The sequence below is a fragment of the Microcebus murinus genome, unplaced genomic scaffold (genome assembly GCF_040939455.1).
Source record: "Microcebus murinus isolate Inina unplaced genomic scaffold, M.murinus_Inina_mat1.0 scaf025_hap2_Mmur4.0, whole genome shotgun sequence".
NCBI classification, from domain to species: domain Eukaryota; kingdom Metazoa; phylum Chordata; class Mammalia; order Primates; family Cheirogaleidae; genus Microcebus; species Microcebus murinus.
In genome coordinates, this window is record NW_027438971.1 from 25887 (window position 1) to 46255 (window position 20369).

The window sequence follows — 20369 nt, forward strand, 5'->3', positions numbered from 1 at the left end:
TCCAGGACGCCCTCCCAGGAACCCGGTAGCAGGGCGGCCGCAGCGTCTCGCGCAACCCAACCGTCCGCCGGCTGGCCGCCGTCGCTAAGTGGCCTGCGGGGGACGTGCTCCCGCTGTGCCGTGGGGGCCCAGCCTGGTGTCTTCTCTGAGGCCCCGCGGCTGCCGCTCCCCGCAAGGGGATAGCCGCGGAGGTGGGGACCGCCTCCTCATGGGGACGTACACTCAGCTCTCCACGTCGGATTCCGGGGCTCTCTGTCCTGCCAGAAGGCCCAGCTGGCCTGCGGGTCCTTAGAGTGGCAAAAACATCCGAAAACTGAGATTGAGGGTCCGGTGGGTGTCTGCACTTTTGTGCTGGGCACCCCAGGGAGGCCCGGGGGCTGGCTGGACAACGCGGTCTGCTGGGCGGGGGCTTTGGAGGAGCAACTGATGCCCTTTGCACTTTGGGTAGCAAGTGTCTGAGGTGTCTCTGGGCCCTGTGCCATGTGGGGGCGGGGGCGGGGGCGGGGTGGGAGGAGGAGGAGGAGGAGGAGGAGGAGGAGGAGGTGGGAAGGGCCGTGGCCTGCAGTCGTGTTCCCCGGGGTGGCACAGCATGTGGCTTCTTCCACAGGCTGCTTGGCCTGGGCTCCCTGCACCTGGGCCTTTGGAGGACTGGCCCTGTGCTTGCCAACACTTCCTGCAGGGACCCAGAGCTGGGAGGTTGCATCTCTCAGCCCTGGGTCGGGCAGAGCCCCAGCGGGCCATGCCCACAACCTCTCTCAGCACGGGTCCCCCAGAAGGCTCCTTTGGGACCAGGATTCTCTTGCGGGTGACTCTTTAAGGTCTGGCCCCTGGATGGAGGGGCACCAGGAGTAGAGGAGCAGGAAGGGGAAGGGGGTGGCCATGCGAGGGGACACTTTCAGGCCAAGTCCCAGCTTCAGCCTGATCCTCCTGGGAACCCCTGGGTGGACATCACACCTCCTGGTTGCCCCGCTCTGAGACAAGGAGCCGGGCTTCGCATTCCCACAGCAGCCAGTCGTGGGCTGAGGACACCTGGGGCGTTGGGAACTCCCTGGCTTCTCCTTGGATTAACATCTGGAGCTGCTTGTGAATTGTGCCGCCACACACACCCGAGTGCAGGTGTCTTCTGCACAGACTGCGGGCCTCGCTCTTCTGAATGCCGCTAGCTCGCCACCCACCCACCCGCGGGTGAACCTGGTCAGGGTACTTTCTCTCAGGGGCAGACTCTCATCCGGGCGGGCTACCGGTGTCTCTGTTTGCTCGTTTCTTTCTTCCACTTCGGGAAAGGCTTCCTTACTGGGTGTGGAAATCTCCTATGCCTTTCCTCGCCTATTCTGTCAGCTTTCAAATTCTCTTTCGGTTGCCACCCTCACAGATGGATTAGGAAACTCTTTGCGGTGCACTCATTAGTGAAATGACCTCAATGACGCTGGAATCCAATATCTAATCGCCGATTTTTAGCGAGTCCACACGCCAGGGTGGTTGGGGTCCAATGCAGCCCCGGCCAGGCCCAGGCCCCTTGGACTGGGCCACAGGAGGACACAGAGGAGGGTCCCGGCCCCCACGGTAGCGGTGCGGGCAGTTCTCCAAGGGCTTGGGTGTTTTCCAGAGGGAGGAGATGGAGGGGACTGATTTCTTCAGCGCCCCACAAACCACGCCACCCCACCCCACCCATGGGACACATCCGGGGGGAGAGAGAGAGAGAGAGAGAGAGAGAGAGAGAGAGAGAGAGACGCCCCATACACTGGCTCCCCTCCCCCGTGCGCTGTGCCCCAGCCCTGGCCCGGGGGAATAGGCGGCCGCAGGGCCACAGGGTGGGCGGAGCAGCTGAAAGGGGTTGTGGGGGAGGGCGGCCCCTGGCTGGGGTCAAAGGGCGAGCGCCCCGCCCACCCCGTGCGCAGTCAGCGGCCGCGGCGCGCTGGGGGTGGGGGCGGGGAGGTGAAGGAGGCCAGGCGAGGAGAGGAGGGGGGCTGGAAGGTCTCCACCTTGGTGGGTCCAGCCGTGGAGGCGCATCTTGTGTGAGTGTGAGTGAGTGAGTGAGTGTGAGTGTGTGTGTATAGAGAGACAGCCCCCAACCTCGGCCCGCCGCTCCCTGCCCGCCCCGCCTGTCACCCCCGTCCCTCGGAGCCCGCCGGACCCGGCCGGCGAACTCAACAGGCCCGGCCCGGCGCGGGGCCTGGGGCGGGAGGAGGCGGCGGGGAAGCGCAGAGAGGCTCGGCTTCTTGAGCGGGGCAGGGGCGCCCTCCACCGTCCACGGCCACACCACCCCGAACGCGCCCGATCCCGTCTGGTCTCGGAAGCTAAGCAGGGTCGGGCCTGGTTAGAACTTGGATGGGAGACCGCCCGGGAATACCGGGTGCCGTAGGCTTCTTCTTTTTTTTTTTTTTTTTTTTTGCCTCTGGTTCTGTCGCGTTTCTGGGAGCGCGGGGGCGGCCCGGGGTGGGGGTGACCCCCACCCTCAGCGCCCGCCGCGGTGCCTGGCGCCCCAGCCCGCACCGTGGGGCCTCCTCTTGTCCCGAGCCGTGACACCGCCGCCACGCGGCAGCATGCGTGGCTTCTGGACTGTCAGGTCTCAGACCAAAGGTCTGCTCTGTGGGAACGGACACGCCGGAGGAAACCTTGAGAGTCTGAGAGGGGAGGGAGTTCCAGAAGAAGGCCAGGATGTCATTTTGAGGGAGTATGTGACCAGAACTCGTCCCGTTGCTTTTGGGGTTCTATGGGCTACACGTAGGGATCTTTGGTGGTGGCACCTGATGTTGGGGGATCCGGAGTCACACCCAGACCTGCTCCACAGGCCTCCTTTTACTTTTCTCTTCGGATTCATTTTTTTTTTTTTTTTTTGAGACAGAGTCTGGGTTTGTTGCCCAGGCTAGAGTGAGTGCCGTGGCGTCAGCCTAGCTCACAGCAACTTCAAACTCCTGGGCTCGAGTGATCCTTCTGCCTCAGCCTCCCGGGTAGCTGGGACTGCAGGCATGCGCCACCATGCCCCGCTAATTTTTTATATATATATCAGTTGGCCAATTAATTTCTTTCTATTTATAGTAGGGACGGGGTCTCGCTCTTGCTCAGGCTGGTTTTGAACTCCTGACCTTGAGCAATCCGCCCGCCTCGGCCTCCCAAGAGCTAGGATTACAGGCGTGAGCCACAGCGCCCGGCCGGATTCATTATTTTTAAAAAGTGTCTCTTATCTCTATTATTGCATTTTCTTTTCTCTCTCTTTTCAAGCAGATGATGGGAGTCCAAGTATTAAGGTGACATGTGTTGCCCGTGCCCCCCTCCGCCCCGTGTTCTTATTCATTTACCTCTCATGTTGTTCCAGCATATTGTGGGGGCACCAATGTTAAGGTCGGGTGCGGTGCGTTGCCCTCTCCCAGCCTCCCCCCTCGGGTCAGAGCTTCAAGTGCGCCCATCCCCCAGTCGGTGCGCACCCACCCCATTCCTAATGGATGTGTATGCCCATCCCCTCCCCCCACCCGCCCGACACCCACCCGAAGAAGGTGATTCCTCTGTGTCCACTTAGGTGTCCATCGGTTCGTACCCATTTGCTGGTGAGCGCGAGCACGTGGTGCTCGTGTGTCCATTCTTGGGATACTTGGCTTACTGGAACGGGTTCCAGCTCTGGCCAGGAGAACCAGGAGAGGTGCCCTCTCACCGCTGCTCCTCATAGCCGAATAGCACTCCGTGGTGTCCACGCGCCACATTTTATTTACCCACTCGTGGGTCGATGGGCACTCGGGTGGCTTCCAGGTCTTTGCGATTGTGACTTGTGCCCTGACTCTAACCCTAACCCTTACCCAGCCCGTCTCCTCCACGGCCCCAGCCTGACTGACTCCTTCCCGCCCGGCCTGTCACCTGTCACCGTCCTCTGCCCCTGCCTGACACGCTCCTCCCCGCCCGGGCCGTCACCGTCCTCGGCCCCTGCCTGACGGGGCTCCTCTGTCGCCTGGGCCTTCCAAGGGCTTGGTGTGGACGCTGGTTCCAGGACGCCCTCCCAGGAACCCGGTAGCAGGGCGGCCGCAGCGTCTCGCGCAACCCAACCGTCCGCCGGCTGGCCGCCGTCGCTAAGTGGCCTGCGGGGGACGTGCTCCCGCTGTGCCGTGGGGGCCCAGCCTGGTGTCTTCTCTGAGGCCCCGCGGCTGCCGCTCCCCGCAAGGGGATAGCTGCGGAGGTGGGGACCGCCTCCTCATGGGGACGTACACTCAGCTCTCCACGTCGGATTCCGGGGCTCTCTGTCCTGCCAGAAGGCCCAGCTGGCCTGCGGGTCCTTAGAGTGGCAAAAACATCCGAAAACTGAGATTGAGGGTCCGGTGGGTGTCTGCACTTTTGTGCTGGGCACCCCAGGGAGGCCCGGGGGCTGGCTGGACAACGCGGTCTGCTGGGCGGGGGCTTTGGAGGAGCAACTGATGCCCTTTGCACTTTGGGTAGCAAGTGTCTGAGGTGTCTCTGGGCCCTGTGCCATGTGGGGGCGGGGGCGGGGGCGGGGTGGGAGGAGGAGGAGGAGGAGGAGGAGGAGGAGGAGGAGGTGGGAAGGGCCGTGGCCTGCAGTCGTGTTCCCCGGGGTGGCACAGCATGTGGCTTCTTCCACAGGCTGCTTGGCCTGGGCTCCCTGCACCTGGGCCTTTGGAGGACTGGCCCTGTGCTTGCCAACACTTCCTGCAGGGACCCAGAGCTGGGAGGTTGCATCTCTCAGCCCTGGGTCGGGCAGAGCCCCAGCGGGCCATGCCCACAACCTCTCTCAGCACGGGTCCCCCAGAAGGCTCCTTTGGGACCAGGATTCTCTTGCGGGTGACTCTTTAAGGTCTGGCCCCTGGATGGAGGGGCACCAGGAGTAGAGGAGCAGGAAGGGGAAGGGGGTGGCCATGCGAGGGGACACTTTCAGGCCAAGTCCCAGCTTCAGCCTGATCCTCCTGGGAACCCCTGGGTGGACATCACACCTCCTGGTTGCCCCGCTCTGAGACAAGGAGCCGGGCTTCGCATTCCCACAGCAGCCAGTCGTGGGCTGAGGACACCTGGGGCGTTGGGAACTCCCTGGCTTCTCCTTGGATTAACATCTGGAGCTGCTTGTGAATTGTGCCGCCACACACACCCGAGTGCAGGTGTCTTCTGCACAGACTGCGGGCCTCGCTCTTCTGAATGCCGCTAGCTCGCCACCCACCCACCCGCGGGTGAACCTGGTCAGGGTACTTTCTCTCAGGGGCAGACTCTCATCCGGGCGGGCTACCGGTGTCTCTGTTTGCTCGTTTCTTTCTTCCACTTCGGGAAAGGCTTCCTTACTGGGTGTGGAAATCTCCTATGCCTTTCCTCGCCTATTCTGTCAGCTTTCAAATTCTCTTTCGGTTGCCACCCTCACAGATGGATTAGGAAACTCTTTGCGGTGCACTCATTAGTGAAATGACCTCAATGACGCTGGAATCCAATATCTAATCGCCGATTTTTAGCGAGTCCACACGCCAGGGTGGTTGGGGTCCAATGCAGCCCCGGCCAGGCCCAGGCCCCTTGGACTGGGCCACAGGAGGACACAGAGGAGGGTCCCGGCCCCCACGGTAGCGGTGCGGGCAGTTCTCCAAGGGCTTGGGTGTTTTCCAGAGGGAGGAGATGGAGGGGACTGATTTCTTCAGCGCCCCACAAACCACGCCACCCCACCCCACCCATGGGACACATCCCGAGAAAGAGAGAGAGAGAGAGAGAGAGAGAGAGAGAGAGAGAGAGACGCCCCATACACTGGCTCCCCTCCCCCGTGCGCTGTGCCCCAGCCCTGGCCCGGGGGAATAGGCGGCCGCAGGGCCACAGGGTGGGCGGCGCAGCTGAAAGGGGTTGTGGGGGAGGGCGGCCCCTGGCTGGGGTCAAAGGGCGAGCGCCCCGCCCACCCCGTGCGCAGTCAGCGGCCGCGGCGCGCTGGGGGTGGGGGCGGGGAGGTGAAGGAGGCCAGGCGAGGAGAGGAGGGGGGCTGGAAGGTCTCCACCTTGGTGGGTCCAGCCGTGGAGGCGCATCTTGTGTGAGTGTGAGTGAGTGAGTGAGTGTGAGTGTGTGTGTATAGAGAGACAGCCCCCAACCTCGGCCCGCCGCTCCCTGCCCGCCCCGCCTGTCACCCCCGTCCCTCGGAGCCCGCCGGACCCGGCCGGCGAACTCAACAGGCCCGGCCCGGCGCGGGGCCTGGGGCGGGAGGAGGCGGCGGGGAAGCGCAGAGAGGCTCGGCTTCTTGAGCGGGGCAGGGGCGCCCTCCGCCGTCCACGGCCACACCACCCCGAACGCGCCCGATCCCGTCTGGTCTCGGAAGCTAAGCAGGGTCGGGCCTGGTTAGAACTTGGATGGGAGACCGCCCGGGAATACCGGGTGCCGTAGGCTTCTTCTTTTTTTTTTTTTTTTTTTTTGCCTCTGGTTCTGTCGCGTTTCTGGGAGCGCGGGGGCGGCCCGGGGTGGGGGTGACCCCCACCCTCAGCGCCCGCCGCGGTGCCTGGCGCCCCAGCCCGCACCGTGGGGCCTCCTCTTGTCCCGAGCCGTGACACCGCCGCCACGCGGCAGCATGCGTGGCTTCTGGACTGTCAGGTCTCAGACCAAAGGTCAGCTCTGTGGGAACGGACACGCCGGAGGAAACCTTGAGAGTCTGAGAGGGGAGGGAGTTCCAGAAGAAGGCCAGGATGTCATTTTGAGGGAGTATGTGACCAGAACTCGTCCCGTTGCTTTTGGGGTTCTATGGGCTACACGTAGGGATCTTTGGTGGTGGCACCTGATGTTGGGGGATCCGGAGTCACACCCAGACCTGCTCCACAGGCCTCCTTTTACTTTTCTCTTCGGATTCATTTTTTTTTTTTTTTTTGAGACAGAGTCTGGGTTTGTTGCCCAGGCTAGAGTGAGTGCCGTGGCGTCAGCCTAGCTCACAGCAACTTCAAACTCCTGGGCTCGAGTGATCCTTCTGCCTCAGCCTCCCGGGTAGCTGGGACTGCAGGCATGCGCCACCATGCCCCGCTAATTTTTTATATATATATCAGTTGGCCAATTAATTTCTTTCTATTTATAGTAGGGACGGGGTCTCGCTCTTGCTCAGGCTGGTTTTGAACTCCTGACCTTGAGCAATCCGCCCGCCTCGGCCTCCCAAGAGCTAGGATTACAGGCGTGAGCCACAGCGCCCGGCCGGATTCATTATTTTTAAAAAGTGTCTCTTATCTCTATTATTGCATTTTCTTTTCTCTCTCTTTTCAAGCAGATGATGGGAGTCCAAGTATTAAGGTGACATGTGTTGCCCGTGCCCCCCTCCCCCCCGTGTTCTTATTCATTTACCTCTCATGTTGTTCCAGCATATTGTGGGGGCACCAATGTTAAGGTCGGGTGCGGTGCGTTGCCCTCTCCCAGCCTCCCCCCTCGGGTCAGAGCTTCAAGTGCGCCCATCCCCCAGTCGGTGCGCACCCACCCCATTCCTAATGGATGTGTATGCCCATCCCCTCCCCCCACCCGCCCGACACCCACCCGAAGAAGGTGATTCCTCTGTGTCCACTTAGGTGTCCATCGGTTCGTACCCATTTGCTGGTGAGCGCGAGCACGTGGTGCTCGTGTGTCCATTCTTGGGATACTTGGCTTACTGGAACGGGTTCCAGCTCTGGCCAGGAGAACCAGGAGAGGTGCCCTCTCACCGCTGCTCCTCATAGCCGAATAGCACTCCGTGGTGTCCACGCGCCACATTTTATTTACCCACTCGTGGGTCGATGGGCACTCGGGTGGCTTCCAGGTCTTTGCGATTGTGACTTGTGCCCTGACTCTAACCCTAACCCTTACCCAGCCCGTCTCCTCCACGGCCCCTGCCTGACTGACTCCTTCCCGCCCGGCCTGTCACCTGTCACCGTCCTCTGCCCCTGCCTGACACGCTCCTCCCCGCCCGGGCCGTCACCGTCCTCAGCCCCTGCCTGACGGGGCTCCTCTGTCGCCTGGGCCTTCCAAGGGCTTGGTGTGGACGCTGGTTCCAGGACGCCCTCCCAGGAACCCGGTAGCAGGGCGGCCGCAGCGTCTCGCGCAACCCAACCGTCCGCCGGCTGGCCGCCGTCGCTAAGTGGCCTGGGGGGGACGTGCTCCCGCTGTGCCGTGGGGGCCCAGCCTGGTGTCTTCTCTGAGGCCCCGCGGCTGCCGCTCCCCGCAAGGGGATAGCCGCGGAGGTGGGGACCGCCTCCTCATGGGGACGTACACTCAGCTCTCCACGTCGGATTCCGGGGCTCTCTGTCCTGCCAGAAGGCCCAGCTGGCCTGCGGGTCCTTAGAGTGGCAAAAACATCCGAAAACTGAGATTGAGGGTCCGGTGGGTGTCTGCACTTTTGTGCTGGGCACCCCAGGGAGGCCCGGGGGCTGGCTGGACAACGCGGTCTGCTGGGCGGGGGCTTTGGAGGAGCAACTGATGCCCTTTGCACTTTGGGTAGCAAGTGTCTGAGGTGTCTCTGGGCCCTGTGCCATGTGGGGGCGGGGGCGGGGGCGGGGTGGGAGGAGGAGGAGGAGGAGGAGGAGGAGGTGGGAAGGGCCGTGGCCTGCAGTCGTGTTCCCCGGGGTGGCACAGCATGTGGCTTCTTCCACAGGCTGCTTGGCCTGGGCTCCCTGCACCTGGGCCTTTGGAGGACTGGCCCTGTGCTTGCCAACACTTCCTGCAGGGACCCAGAGCTGGGAGGTTGCATCTCTCAGCCCTGGGTCGGGCAGAGCCCCAGCGGGCCATGCCCACAACCTCTCTCAGCACGGGTCCCCCAGAAGGCTCCTTTGGGACCAGGATTCTCTTGCGGGTGACTCTTTAAGGTCTGGCCCCTGGATGGAGGGGCACCAGGAGTAGAGGAGCAGGAAGGGGAAGGGGGTGGCCATGCGAGGGGACACTTTCAGGCCAAGTCCCAGCTTCAGCCTGATCCTCCTGGGAACCCCTGGGTGGACATCACACCTCCTGGTTGCCCCGCTCTGAGACAAGGAGCCGGGCTTCGCATTCCCACAGCAGCCAGTCGTGGGCTGAGGACACCTGGGGCGTTGGGAACTCCCTGGCTTCTCCTTGGATTAACATCTGGAGCTGCTTGTGAATTGTGCCGCCACACACACCCGAGTGCAGGTGTCTTCTGCACAGACTGCGGGCCTCGCTCTTCTGAATGCCGCTAGCTCGCCACCCACCCACCCGCGGGTGAACCTGGTCAGGGTACTTTCTCTCAGGGGCAGACTCTCATCCGGGCGGGCTACCGGTGTCTCTGTTTGCTCGTTTCTTTCTTCCACTTCGGGAAAGGCTTCCTTACTGGGTGTGGAAATCTCCTATGCCTTTCCTCGCCTATTCTGTCAGCTTTCAAATTCTCTTTCGGTTGCCACCCTCACAGATGGATTAGGAAACTCTTTGCGGTGCACTCATTAGTGAAATGACCTCAATGACGCTGGAATCCAATATCTAATCGCCGATTTTTAGCGAGTCCACACGCCAGGGTGGTTGGGGTCCAATGCAGCCCCGGCCAGGCCCAGGCCCCTTGGACTGGGCCACAGGAGGACACAGAGGAGGGTCCCGGCCCCCACGGTAGCGGTGCGGGCAGTTCTCCAAGGGCTTGGGTGTTTTCCAGAGGGAGGAGATGGAGGGGACTGATTTCTTCAGCGCCCCACAAACCACGCCACCCCACCCCACCCATGGGACACATCCGGGGGGGGGGAGAGAGAGAGAGAGAGAGAGAGAGAGAGAGAGAGAGAGAGAGACGCCCCATACACTGGCTCCCCTCCCCCGTGTGCTGTGCCCCAGCCCTGGCCCGGGGGAATAGGCGGCCGCAGGGCCACAGGGTGGGCGGCGCAGCTGAAAGGGGTTGTGGGGGAGGGCGGCCCCTGGCTGGGGTCAAAGGGCGAGCGCCCCGCCCACCCCGTGCGCAGTCAGCGGCCGCGGCGCGCTGGGGGTGGGGGCGGGGAGGTGAAGGAGGCCAGGCGAGGAGAGGAGGGGGGCTGGAAGGTCTCCACCTTGGTGGGTCCAGCCGTGGAGGCGCATCTTGTGTGAGTGTGAGTGAGTGAGTGAGTGTGAGTGTGTGTGTATAGAGAGACAGCCCCCAACCTCGGCCCGCCGCTCCCTGCCCGCCCCGCCTGTCACCCCCGTCCCTCGGAGCCCGCCGGACCCGGCCGGCGAACTCAACAGGCCCGGCCCGGCGCGGGGCCTGGGGCGGGAGGAGGCGGCGGGGAAGCGCAGAGAGGCTCGGCTTCTTGAGCGGGGCAGGGGCGCCCTCCACCGTCCACGGCCACACCACCCCGAACGCGCCCGATCCCGTCTGGTCTCGGAAGCTAAGCAGGGTCGGGCCTGGTTAGAACTTGGATGGGAGACCGCCCGGGAATACCGGGTGCCGTAGGCTTCTTCTTTTTTTTTTTTTTTTTTTTGCCTCTGGTTCTGTCGCGTTTCTGGGAGCGCGGGGGCGGCCCGGGGTGGGGGTGACCCCCACCCTCAGCGCCCGCCGCGGTGCCTGGCGCCCCAGCCCGCACCGTGGGGCCTCCTCTTGTCCCGAGCCGTGACACCGCCGCCACGCGGCAGCATGCGTGGCTTCTGGACTGTCAGGTCTCAGACCAAAGGTCTGCTCTGTGGGAACGGACACGCCGGAGGAAACCTTGAGAGTCTGAGAGGGGAGGGAGTTCCAGAAGAAGGCCAGGATGTCATTTTGAGGGAGTATGTGACCAGAACTCGTCCCGTTGCTTTTGGGGTTCTATGGGCTACACGTAGGGATCTTTGGTGGTGGCACCTGATGTTGGGGGATCCGGAGTCACACCCAGACCTGCTCCACAGGCCTCCTTTTACTTTTCTCTTCGGATTCATTTTTTTTTTTTTTTTTGAGACAGAGTCTGGGTTTGTTGCCCAGGCTAGAGTGAGTGCCGTGGCGTCAGCCTAGCTCACAGCAACTTCAAACTCCTGGGCTCGAGTGATCCTTCTGCCTCAGCCTCCCGGGTAGCTGGGACTGCAGGCATGCGCCACCATGCCCCGCTAATTTTTTATATATATATCAGTTGGCCAATTAATTTCTTTCTATTTATAGTAGGGACGGGGTCTCGCTCTTGCTCAGGCTGGTTTTGAACTCCTGACCTTGAGCAATCCGCCCGCCTCGGCCTCCCAAGAGCTAGGATTACAGGCGTGAGCCACAGCGCCCGGCCGGATTCATTATTTTTAAAAAGTGTCTCTTATCTCTATTATTGCATTTTCTTTTCTCTCTCTTTTCAAGCAGATGATGGGAGTCCAAGTATTAAGGTGACATGTGTTGCCCGTGCCCCCCTCCCCCCCGTGTTCTTATTCATTTACCTCTCATGTTGTTCCAGCATATTGTGGGGGCACCAATGTTAAGGTCGGGTGCGGTGCGTTGCCCTCTCCCAGCCTCCCCCCTCGGGTCAGAGCTTCAAGTGCGCCCATCCCCCAGTCGGTGCGCACCCACCCCATTCCTAATGGATGTGTATGCCCATCCCCTCCCCCCACCCGCCCGACACCCACCCGAAGAAGGTGATTCCTCTGTGTCCACTTAGGTGTCCATCGGTTCGTACCCATTTGCTGGTGAGCGCGAGCACGTGGTGCTCGTGTGTCCATTCTTGGGATACTTGGCTTACTGGAACGGGTTCCAGCTCTGGCCAGGAGAACCAGGAGAGGTGCCCTCTCACCGCTGCTCCTCATAGCCGAATAGCACTCCGTGGTGTCCACGCGCCACATTTTATTTACCCACTCGTGGGTCGATGGGCACTCGGGTGGCTTCCAGGTCTTTGCGATTGTGACTTGTGCCCTGACTCTAACCCTAACCCTTACCCAGCCCGTCTCCTCCACGGCCCCTGCCTGACTGACTCCTTCCCGCCCGGCCTGTCACCTGTCACCGTCCTCTGCCCCTGCCTGACACGCTCCTCCCCGCCCGGGCCGTCACCGTCCTCAGCCCCTGCCTGACGGGGCTCCTCTGTCGCCTGGGCCTTCCAAGGGCTTGGTGTGGACGCTGGTTCCAGGACGCCCTCCCAGGAACCCGGTAGCAGGGCGGCCGCAGCGTCTCGCGCAACCCAACCGTCCGCCGGCTGGCCGCCGTCGCTAAGTGGCCTGGGGGGGACGTGCTCCCGCTGTGCCGTGGGGGCCCAGCCTGGTGTCTTCTCTGAGGCCCCGCGGCTGCCGCTCCCCGCAAGGGGATAGCCGCGGAGGTGGGGACCGCCTCCTCATGGGGACGTACACTCAGCTCTCCACGTCGGATTCCGGGGCTCTCTGTCCTGCCAGAAGGCCCAGCTGGCCTGCGGGTCCTTAGAGTGGCAAAAACATCCGAAAACTGAGATTGAGGGTCCGGTGGGTGTCTGCACTTTTGTGCTGGGCACCCCAGGGAGGCCCGGGGGCTGGCTGGACAACGCGGTCTGCTGGGCGGGGGCTTTGGAGGAGCAACTGATGCCCTTTGCACTTTGGGTAGCAAGTGTCTGAGGTGTCTCTGGGCCCTGTGCCATGTGGGGGCGGGGGCGGGGGCGGGGTGGGAGGAGGAGGAGGAGGAGGAGGAGGAGGTGGGAAGGGCCGTGGCCTGCAGTCGTGTTCCCCGGGGTGGCACAGCATGTGGCTTCTTCCACAGGCTGCTTGGCCTGGGCTCCCTGCACCTGGGCCTTTGGAGGACTGGCCCTGTGCTTGCCAACACTTCCTGCAGGGACCCAGAGCTGGGAGGTTGCATCTCTCAGCCCTGGGTCGGGCAGAGCCCCAGCGGGCCATGCCCACAACCTCTCTCAGCACGGGTCCCCCAGAAGGCTCCTTTGGGACCAGGATTCTCTTGCGGGTGACTCTTTAAGGTCTGGCCCCTGGATGGAGGGGCACCAGGAGTAGAGGAGCAGGAAGGGGAAGGGGGTGGCCATGCGAGGGGACACTTTCAGGCCAAGTCCCAGCTTCAGCCTGATCCTCCTGGGAACCCCTGGGTGGACATCACACCTCCTGGTTGCCCCGCTCTGAGACAAGGAGCCGGGCTTCGCATTCCCACAGCAGCCAGTCGTGGGCTGAGGACACCTGGGGCGTTGGGAACTCCCTGGCTTCTCCTTGGATTAACATCTGGAGCTGCTTGTGAATTGTGCCGCCACACACACCCGAGTGCAGGTGTCTTCTGCACAGACTGCGGGCCTCGCTCTTCTGAATGCCGCTAGCTCGCCACCCACCCACCCGCGGGTGAACCTGGTCAGGGTACTTTCTCTCAGGGGCAGACTCTCATCCGGGCGGGCTACCGGTGTCTCTGTTTGCTCGTTTCTTTCTTCCACTTCGGGAAAGGCTTCCTTACTGGGTGTGGAAATCTCCTATGCCTTTCCTCGCCTATTCTGTCAGCTTTCAAATTCTCTTTCGGTTGCCACCCTCACAGATGGATTAGGAAACTCTTTGCGGTGCACTCATTAGTGAAATGACCTCAATGACGCTGGAATCCAATATCTAATCGCCGATTTTTAGCGAGTCCACACGCCAGGGTGGTTGGGGTCCAATGCAGCCCCGGCCAGGCCCAGGCCCCTTGGACTGGGCCACAGGAGGACACAGAGGAGGGTCCCGGCCCCCACGGTAGCGGTGCGGGCAGTTCTCCAAGGGCTTGGGTGTTTTCCAGAGGGAGGAGATGGAGGGGACTGATTTCTTCAGCGCCCCACAAACCACGCCACCCCACCCCACCCATGGGACACATCCGGGGGGGGGGGAGAGAGAGAGAGAGAGAGAGAGAGAGAGAGAGAGAGAGAGACGCCCCATACACTGGCTCCCCTCCCCCGTGTGCTGTGCCCCAGCCCTGGCCCGGGGGAATAGGCGGCCGCAGGGCCACAGGGTGGGCGGCGCAGCTGAAAGGGGTTGTGGGGGAGGGCGGCCCCTGGCTGGGGTCAAAGGGCGAGCGCCCCGCCCACCCCGTGCGCAGTCAGCGGCCGCGGCGCGCTGGGGGTGGGGGCGGGGAGGTGAAGGAGGCCAGGCGAGGAGAGGAGGGGGGCTGGAAGGTCTCCACCTTGGTGGGTCCAGCCGTGGAGGCGCATCTTGTGTGAGTGTGAGTGAGTGAGTGAGTGTGAGTGTGTGTGTATAGAGAGACAGCCCCCAACCTCGGCCCGCCGCTCCCTGCCCGCCCCGCCTGTCACCCCCGTCCCTCGGAGCCCGCCGGACCCGGCCGGCGAACTCAACAGGCCCGGCCCGGCGCGGGGCCTGGGGCGGGAGGAGGCGGCGGGGAAGCGCAGAGAGGCTCGGCTTCTTGAGCGGGGCAGGGGCGCCCTCCACCGTCCACGGCCACACCACCCCGAACGCGCCCGATCCCGTCTGGTCTCGGAAGCTAAGCAGGGTCGGGCCTGGTTAGAACTTGGATGGGAGACCGCCCGGGAATACCGGGTGCCCTAGGCTTCTTCTTTTTTTTTTTTTTTTTTTTTGCCTCTGGTTCTGTCGCGTTTCTGGGAGCGCGGGGGCGGCCCGGGGTGGGGGTGACCCCCACCCTCAGCGCCCGCCGCGGTGCCTGGCGCCCCAGCCCGCACCGTGGGGCCTCCTCTTGTCCCGAGCCGTGACACCGCCGCCACGCGGCAGCATGCGTGGCTTCTGGACTGTCAGGTCTCAGACCAAAGGTCTGCTCTGTGGGAACGGACACGCCGGAGGAAACCTTGAGAGTCTGAGAGGGGAGGGAGTTCCAGAAGAAGGCCAGGATGTCATTTTGAGGGAGTATGTGACCAGAACTCGTCCCGTTGCTTTTGGGGTTCTATGGGCTACACGTAGGGATCTTTGGTGGTGGCACCTGATGTTGGGGGATCCGGAGTCACACCCAGACCTGCTCCACAGGCCTCCTTTTACTTTTCTCTTCGGATTCATTTTTTTTTTTTTTTTTTGAGACAGAGTCTGGGTTTGTTGCCCAGGCTAGAGTGAGTGCCGTGGCGTCAGCCTAGCTCACAGCAACTTCAAACTCCTGGGCTCGAGTGATCCTTCTGCCTCAGCCTCCCGGGTAGCTGGGACTGCAGGCATGCGCCACCATGCCCCGCTAATTTTTTATATATATATCAGTTGGCCAATTAATTTCTTTCTATTTATAGTAGAGACGGGGTCTCGCTCTTGCTCAGGCTGGTTTTGAACTCCTGACCTTGAGCAATCCGCCCGCCTCGGCCTCCCAAGAGCTAGGATTACAGGCGTGAGCCACAGCGCCCGGCCGGATTCATTATTTTTAAAAAGTGTCTCTTATCTCTATTATTGCATTTTCTTTTCTCTCTCTTTTCAAGCAGATGATGGGAGTCCAAGTATTAAGGTGACATGTGTTGCCCGTGCCCCCCTCCCCCCCGTGTTCTTATTCATTTACCTCTCATGTTGTTCCAGCATATTGTGGGGGCACCAATGTTAAGGTCGGGTGCGGTGCGTTGCCCTCTCCCAGCCTCCCCCCTCGGGTCAGAGCTTCAAGTGCGCCCATCCCCCAGTCGGTGCGCACCCACCCCATTCCTAATGGATGTGTATGCCCATCCCCTCCCCCCCACCCGCCCGACACCCACCCGAAGAAGGTGATTCCTCTGTGTCCACTTAGGTGTCCATCGGTTCGTACCCATTTGCTGGTGAGCGCGAGCACGTGGTGCTCGTGTGTCCATTCTTGGGATACTTGGCTTACTGGAACGGGTTCCAGCTCTGGCCAGGAGAACCAGGAGAGGTGCCCTCTCACCGCTGCTCCTCATAGCCGAATAGCACTCCGTGGTGTCCACGCGCCACATTTTATTTACCCACTCGTGGGTCGATGGGCACTCGGGTGGCTTCCAGGTCTTTGCGATTGTGACTTGTGCCCTGACTCTAACCCTAACCCTTACCCAGCCCGTCTCCTCCACGGCCCCTGCCTGACTGACTCCTTCCCGCCCGGCCTGTCACCTGTCACCGTCCTCTGCCCCTGCCTGACACGCTCCTCCCCGCCCGGGCCGTCACCGTCCTCGGCCCCTGCCTGACGGGGCTCCTCTGTCGCCTGGGCCTTCCAAGGGCTTGGTGTGGACGCTGGTTCCAGGACGCCCTCCCAGGAACCCGGTAGCAGGGCGGCCGCAGCGTCTCGCGCAACCCAACCGTCCGCCGGCTGGCCGCCGTCGCTAAGTGGCCTGCGGGGGACGTGCTCCCGCTGTGCCGTGGGGGCCCAGCCTGGTGTCTTCTCTGAGGCCCCGCGGCTGCCGCTCCCCGCAAGGGGATAGCCGCGGAGGTGGGGACCGCCTCCTCATGGGGACGTACACTCAGCTCTCCACGTCGGATTCCGGGGCTCTCTGTCCTGCCAGAAGGCCCAGCTGGCCTGCGGGTCCTTAGAGTGGCAAAAACATCCGAAAACTGAGATTGAGGGTCCGGTGGGTGTCTGCACTTTTGTGCTGGGCACCCCAGGGAGGCCCGGGGGCTGGCTGGACAACGCGGTCTGCTGGGCGGGGGCTTTGGAGGAGCAACTGATGCCCTTTGCACTTTGGGTAGCAAGTGTCTGAGGTGTCTCTGGGCCCTGTGCCATGTGGGGGCGGGGGCGGGGGCGGGGTGGGAGGAGGAGGAGGAGGAGGAGGAGGAGGAGGAGGAGGTGGGAAGGGCCGTGGCCTGCAGTCGTGTTCCCCGGGGTGGCACAGCATGTGGCTTCTTCCACAGGCTGCTTGGCCTGGGCTCCCTGCACCTGGGCCTTTGGAGGACTGGCCCTGTGCTTGCCAACACTTCCTGCAGGGACCCAGAGCTGGGAGGTTGCATCTCTCAGCCCTGGGTCGGGCAGAGCCCCAGCGGGCCATGCCCACAACCTCTCTCAGCACGGGTCCCCCAGAAGGCTCCTTTGGGACCAGGATTCTCTTGCGGGTGACTCTTTAAGGTCTGGCCCCTGGATGGAGGGGCACCAGGAGTAGAGGAGCAGGAAGGGGAAGGGGGTGGCCATGCGAGGGGACACTTTCAGGCCAAGTCCCAGCTTCAGCCTGATCCTCCTGGGAACCCCTGGGTGGACATCACACCTCCTGGTTGCCCCGCTCTGAGACAAGGAGCCGGGCTTCGCATTCCCACAGCAGCCAGTCGTGGGCTGAGGACACCTGGGGCGTTGGGAACTCCCTGGCTTCTCCTTGGATTAACATCTGGAGCTGCTTGTGAATTGTGCCGCCACACACACCCGAGTGCAGGTGTCTTCTGCACAGACTGCGGGCCTCGCTCTTCTGAATGCCGCTAGCTCGCCACCCACCCACCCGCGGGTGAACCTGGTCAGGGTACTTTCTCTCAGGGGCAGACTCTCATCCGGGCGGGCTACCGGTGTCTCTGTTTGCTCGTTTCTTTCTTCCACTTCGGGAAAGGCTTCCTTACTGGGTGTGGAAATCTCCTATGCCTTTCCTCGCCTATTCTGTCAGCTTTCAAATTCTCTTTCGGTTGCCACCCTCACAGATGGATTAGGAAACTCTTTGCGGTGCACTCATTAGTGAAATGACCTCAATGACGCTGGAATCCAATATCTAATCGCCGATTTTTAGCGAGTCCACACGCCAGGGTGGTTGGGGTCCAATGCAGCCCCGGCCAGGCCCAGGCCCCTTGGACTGGGCCACAGGAGGACACAGAGGAGGGTCCCGGCCCCCACGGTAGCGGTGCGGGCAGTTCTCCAAGGGCTTGGGTGTTTTCCAGAGGGAGGAGATGGAGGGGACTGATTTCTTCAGCGCCCCACAAACCACGCCACCCCACCCCACCCATGGGACACATCCCGAGAAAGAGAGAGAGAGAGAGAGAGAGAGAGAGAGAGAGAGAGACGCCCCATACACTGGCTCCCCTCCCCCGTGCGCTGTGCCCCAGCCCTGGCCCGGGGGAATAGGCGGCCGCAGGGCCACAGGGTGGGCGGCGCAGCTGAAAGGGGTTGTGGGGGAGGGCGGCCCCTGGCTGGGGTCAAAGGGCGAGCGCCCCGCCCACCCCGTGCGCAGTCAGCGGCCGCGGCGCGCTGGGGGTGGGGGCGGGGAGGTGAAGGAGGCCAGGCGAGGAGAGGAGGGGGGCTGGAAGGTCTCCACCTTGGTGGGTCCAGCCGTGGAGGCGCATCTTGTGTGAGTGTGAGTGAGTGAGTGAGTGTGAGTGTGTGTGTATAGAGAGACAGCCCCCAACCTCGGCCCGCCGCTCCCTGCCCGCCCCGCCTGTCACCCCCGTCCCTCGGAGCCCGCCGGACCCGGCCGGCGAACTCAACAGGCCCGGCCCGGCGCGGGGCCTGGGGCGGGAGGAGGCGGCGGGGAAGCGCAGAGAGGCTCGGCTTCTTGAGCGGGGCAGGGGCGCCCTCCGCCGTCCACGGCCACACCACCCCGAACGCGCCCGATCCCGTCTGGTCTCGGAAGCTAAGCAGGGTCGGGCCTGGTTAGAACTTGGATGGGAGACCGCCCGGGAATACCGGGTGCCGTAGGCTTCTTCTTTTTTTTTTTTTTTTTTTTGCCTCTGGTTCTGTCGCGTTTCTGGGAGCGCGGGGGCGGCCCGGGGTGGGGGTGACCCCCACCCTCAGCGCCCGCCGCGGTGCCTGGCGCCCCAGCCCGCACCGTGGGGCCTCCTCTTGTCCCGAGCCGTGACACCGCCGCCACGCGGCAGCATGCGTGGCTTCTGGACTGTCAGGTCTCAGACCAAAGGTCTGCTCTGTGGGAACGGACACGCCGGAGGAAACCTTGAGAGTCTGAGAGGGGAGGGAGTTCCAGAAGAAGGCCAGGATGTCATTTTGAGGGAGTATGTGACCAGAACTCGTCCCGTTGCTTTTGGGGTTCTATGGGCTACACGTAGGGATCTTTGGTGGTGGCACCTGATGTTGGGGGATCCGGAGTCACACCCAGACCTGCTCCACAGGCCTCCTTTTACTTTTCTCTTCGGATTCATTTTTTTTTTTTTTTTTGAGACAGAGTCTGGGTTTGTTGCCCAGGCTAGAGTGAGTGCCGTGGCGTCAGCCTAGCTCACAGCAACTTCAAACTCCTGGGCTCGAGTGATCCTTCTGCCTCAGCCTCCCGGGTAGCTGGGACTGCAGGCATGCGCCACCATGCCCCGCTAATTTTTTATATATATATCAGTTGGCCAATTAATTTCTTTCTATTTATAGTAGGGACGGGGTCTCGCTCTTGCTCAGGCTGGTTTTGAACTCCTGACCTTGAGCAATCCGCCCGCCTCGGCCTCCCAAGAGCTAGGATTACAGGCGTGAGCCACAGCGCCCGGCCGGATTCATTATTTTTAAAAAGTGTCTCTTATCTCTATTATTGCATTTTCTTTTCTCTCTCTTTTCAAGCAGATGATGGGAGTCCAAGTATTAAGGTGACATGTGTTGCCCGTGCCCCCCTCCCCCCCGTGTTCTTATTCATTTACCTCTCATGTTGTTCCAGCATATTGTGGGGGCACCAATGTTAAGGTCGGGTGCGGTGCGTTGCCCTCTCCCAGCCTCCCCCCTCGGGTCAGAGCTTCAAGTGCGCCCATCCCCCAGTCGGTGCGCACCCACCCCATTCCTAATGGATGTGTATGCCCATCCCCTCCCCCCACCCGCCCGACACCCACCCGAAGAAGGTGATTCCTCTGTGTCCACTTAGGTGTCCATCGGTTCGTACCCATTTGCTGGTGAGCGCGAGCACGTGGTGCTCGTGTGTCCATTCTTGGGATACTTGGCTTACTGGAACGGGTTCCAGCTCTGGCCAGGAGAACCAGGAGAGGTGCCCTCTCACCGCTGCTCCTCATAGCCGAATAGCACTCCGTGGTGTCCACGCGCCACATTTTATTTACCCACTCGTGGGTCGATGGGCACTCGGGTGGCTTCCAGGTCTTTGCGATTGTGACTTGTGCCCTGACTCTAACCCTAACCCTTACCCAGCCCGTCTCCTCCACGGCCCCTGCCTGACTGACTCCTTCCCGCCCGGCCTGTCACCTGTCACCGTCCTCTGCCCCTGCCTGACACGCTCCTCCCCGCCCGGGCCGTCACCGTCCTCGGCCCCTGCCTGACGGGGCTCCTCTGTCGCCTGGGCCTTCCAAGGGCTTGGTGTGGACGCTGGTTCCAGGACGCCCTCCCAGGAACCCGGTAGCAGGGCGGCCGCAGCGTCTCGCGCAACCCAACCGTCCGCCGGCTGGCCGCCGTCGCTAAGTGGCCTGCGGGGGACGTGCTCCCGCTGTGCCGTGGGGGCCCAGCCTGGTGTCTTCTCTGAGGCCCCGCGGCTGCCGCTCCCCGCAAGGGGATAGCCGCGGAGGTGGGGACCGCCTCCTCATGGGGACGTACACTCAGCTCTCCACGTCGGATTCCGGGGCTCTCTGTCCTGCCAGAAGGCCCAGCTGGCCTGCGGGTCCTTAGAGTGGCAAAAACATCCGAAAACTGAGATTGAGGGTCCGGTGGGTGTCTGCACTTTTGTGCTGGGCACCCCAGGGAGGCCCGGGGGCTGGCTGGACAACGCGGTCTGCTGGGCGGGGGCTTTGGAGGAGCAACTGATGCCCTTTGCACTTTGGGTAGCAAGTGTCTGAGGTGTCTCTGGGCCCTGTGCCATGTGGGGGCGGGGGCGGGG

The 20369-nt window shown here is 62.6% G+C and overlaps 5 pseudogenes; all 5 read left to right on the plus strand.

Moving 5' to 3' along the window:
- The first annotated feature begins 2246 nt into the window (after positions 1-2246).
- Positions 2247-2365, plus strand: LOC142868034 (uncharacterized; annotated as a pseudogene).
- Positions 2366-6223: 3858 nt separating this feature from the next.
- LOC142868035 (uncharacterized) lies at positions 6224-6342 on the plus strand (annotated as a pseudogene).
- Positions 6343-10196: 3854 nt separating this feature from the next.
- Positions 10197-10315, plus strand: LOC142868036 (uncharacterized; annotated as a pseudogene).
- A 3852-nt stretch (positions 10316-14167) lies between these two features.
- Positions 14168-14286, plus strand: LOC142868033 (uncharacterized; annotated as a pseudogene).
- A 3857-nt stretch (positions 14287-18143) lies between these two features.
- Positions 18144-18262, plus strand: LOC142868037 (uncharacterized; annotated as a pseudogene).
- The last annotated feature ends 2107 nt before the right edge of the window (positions 18263-20369 follow it).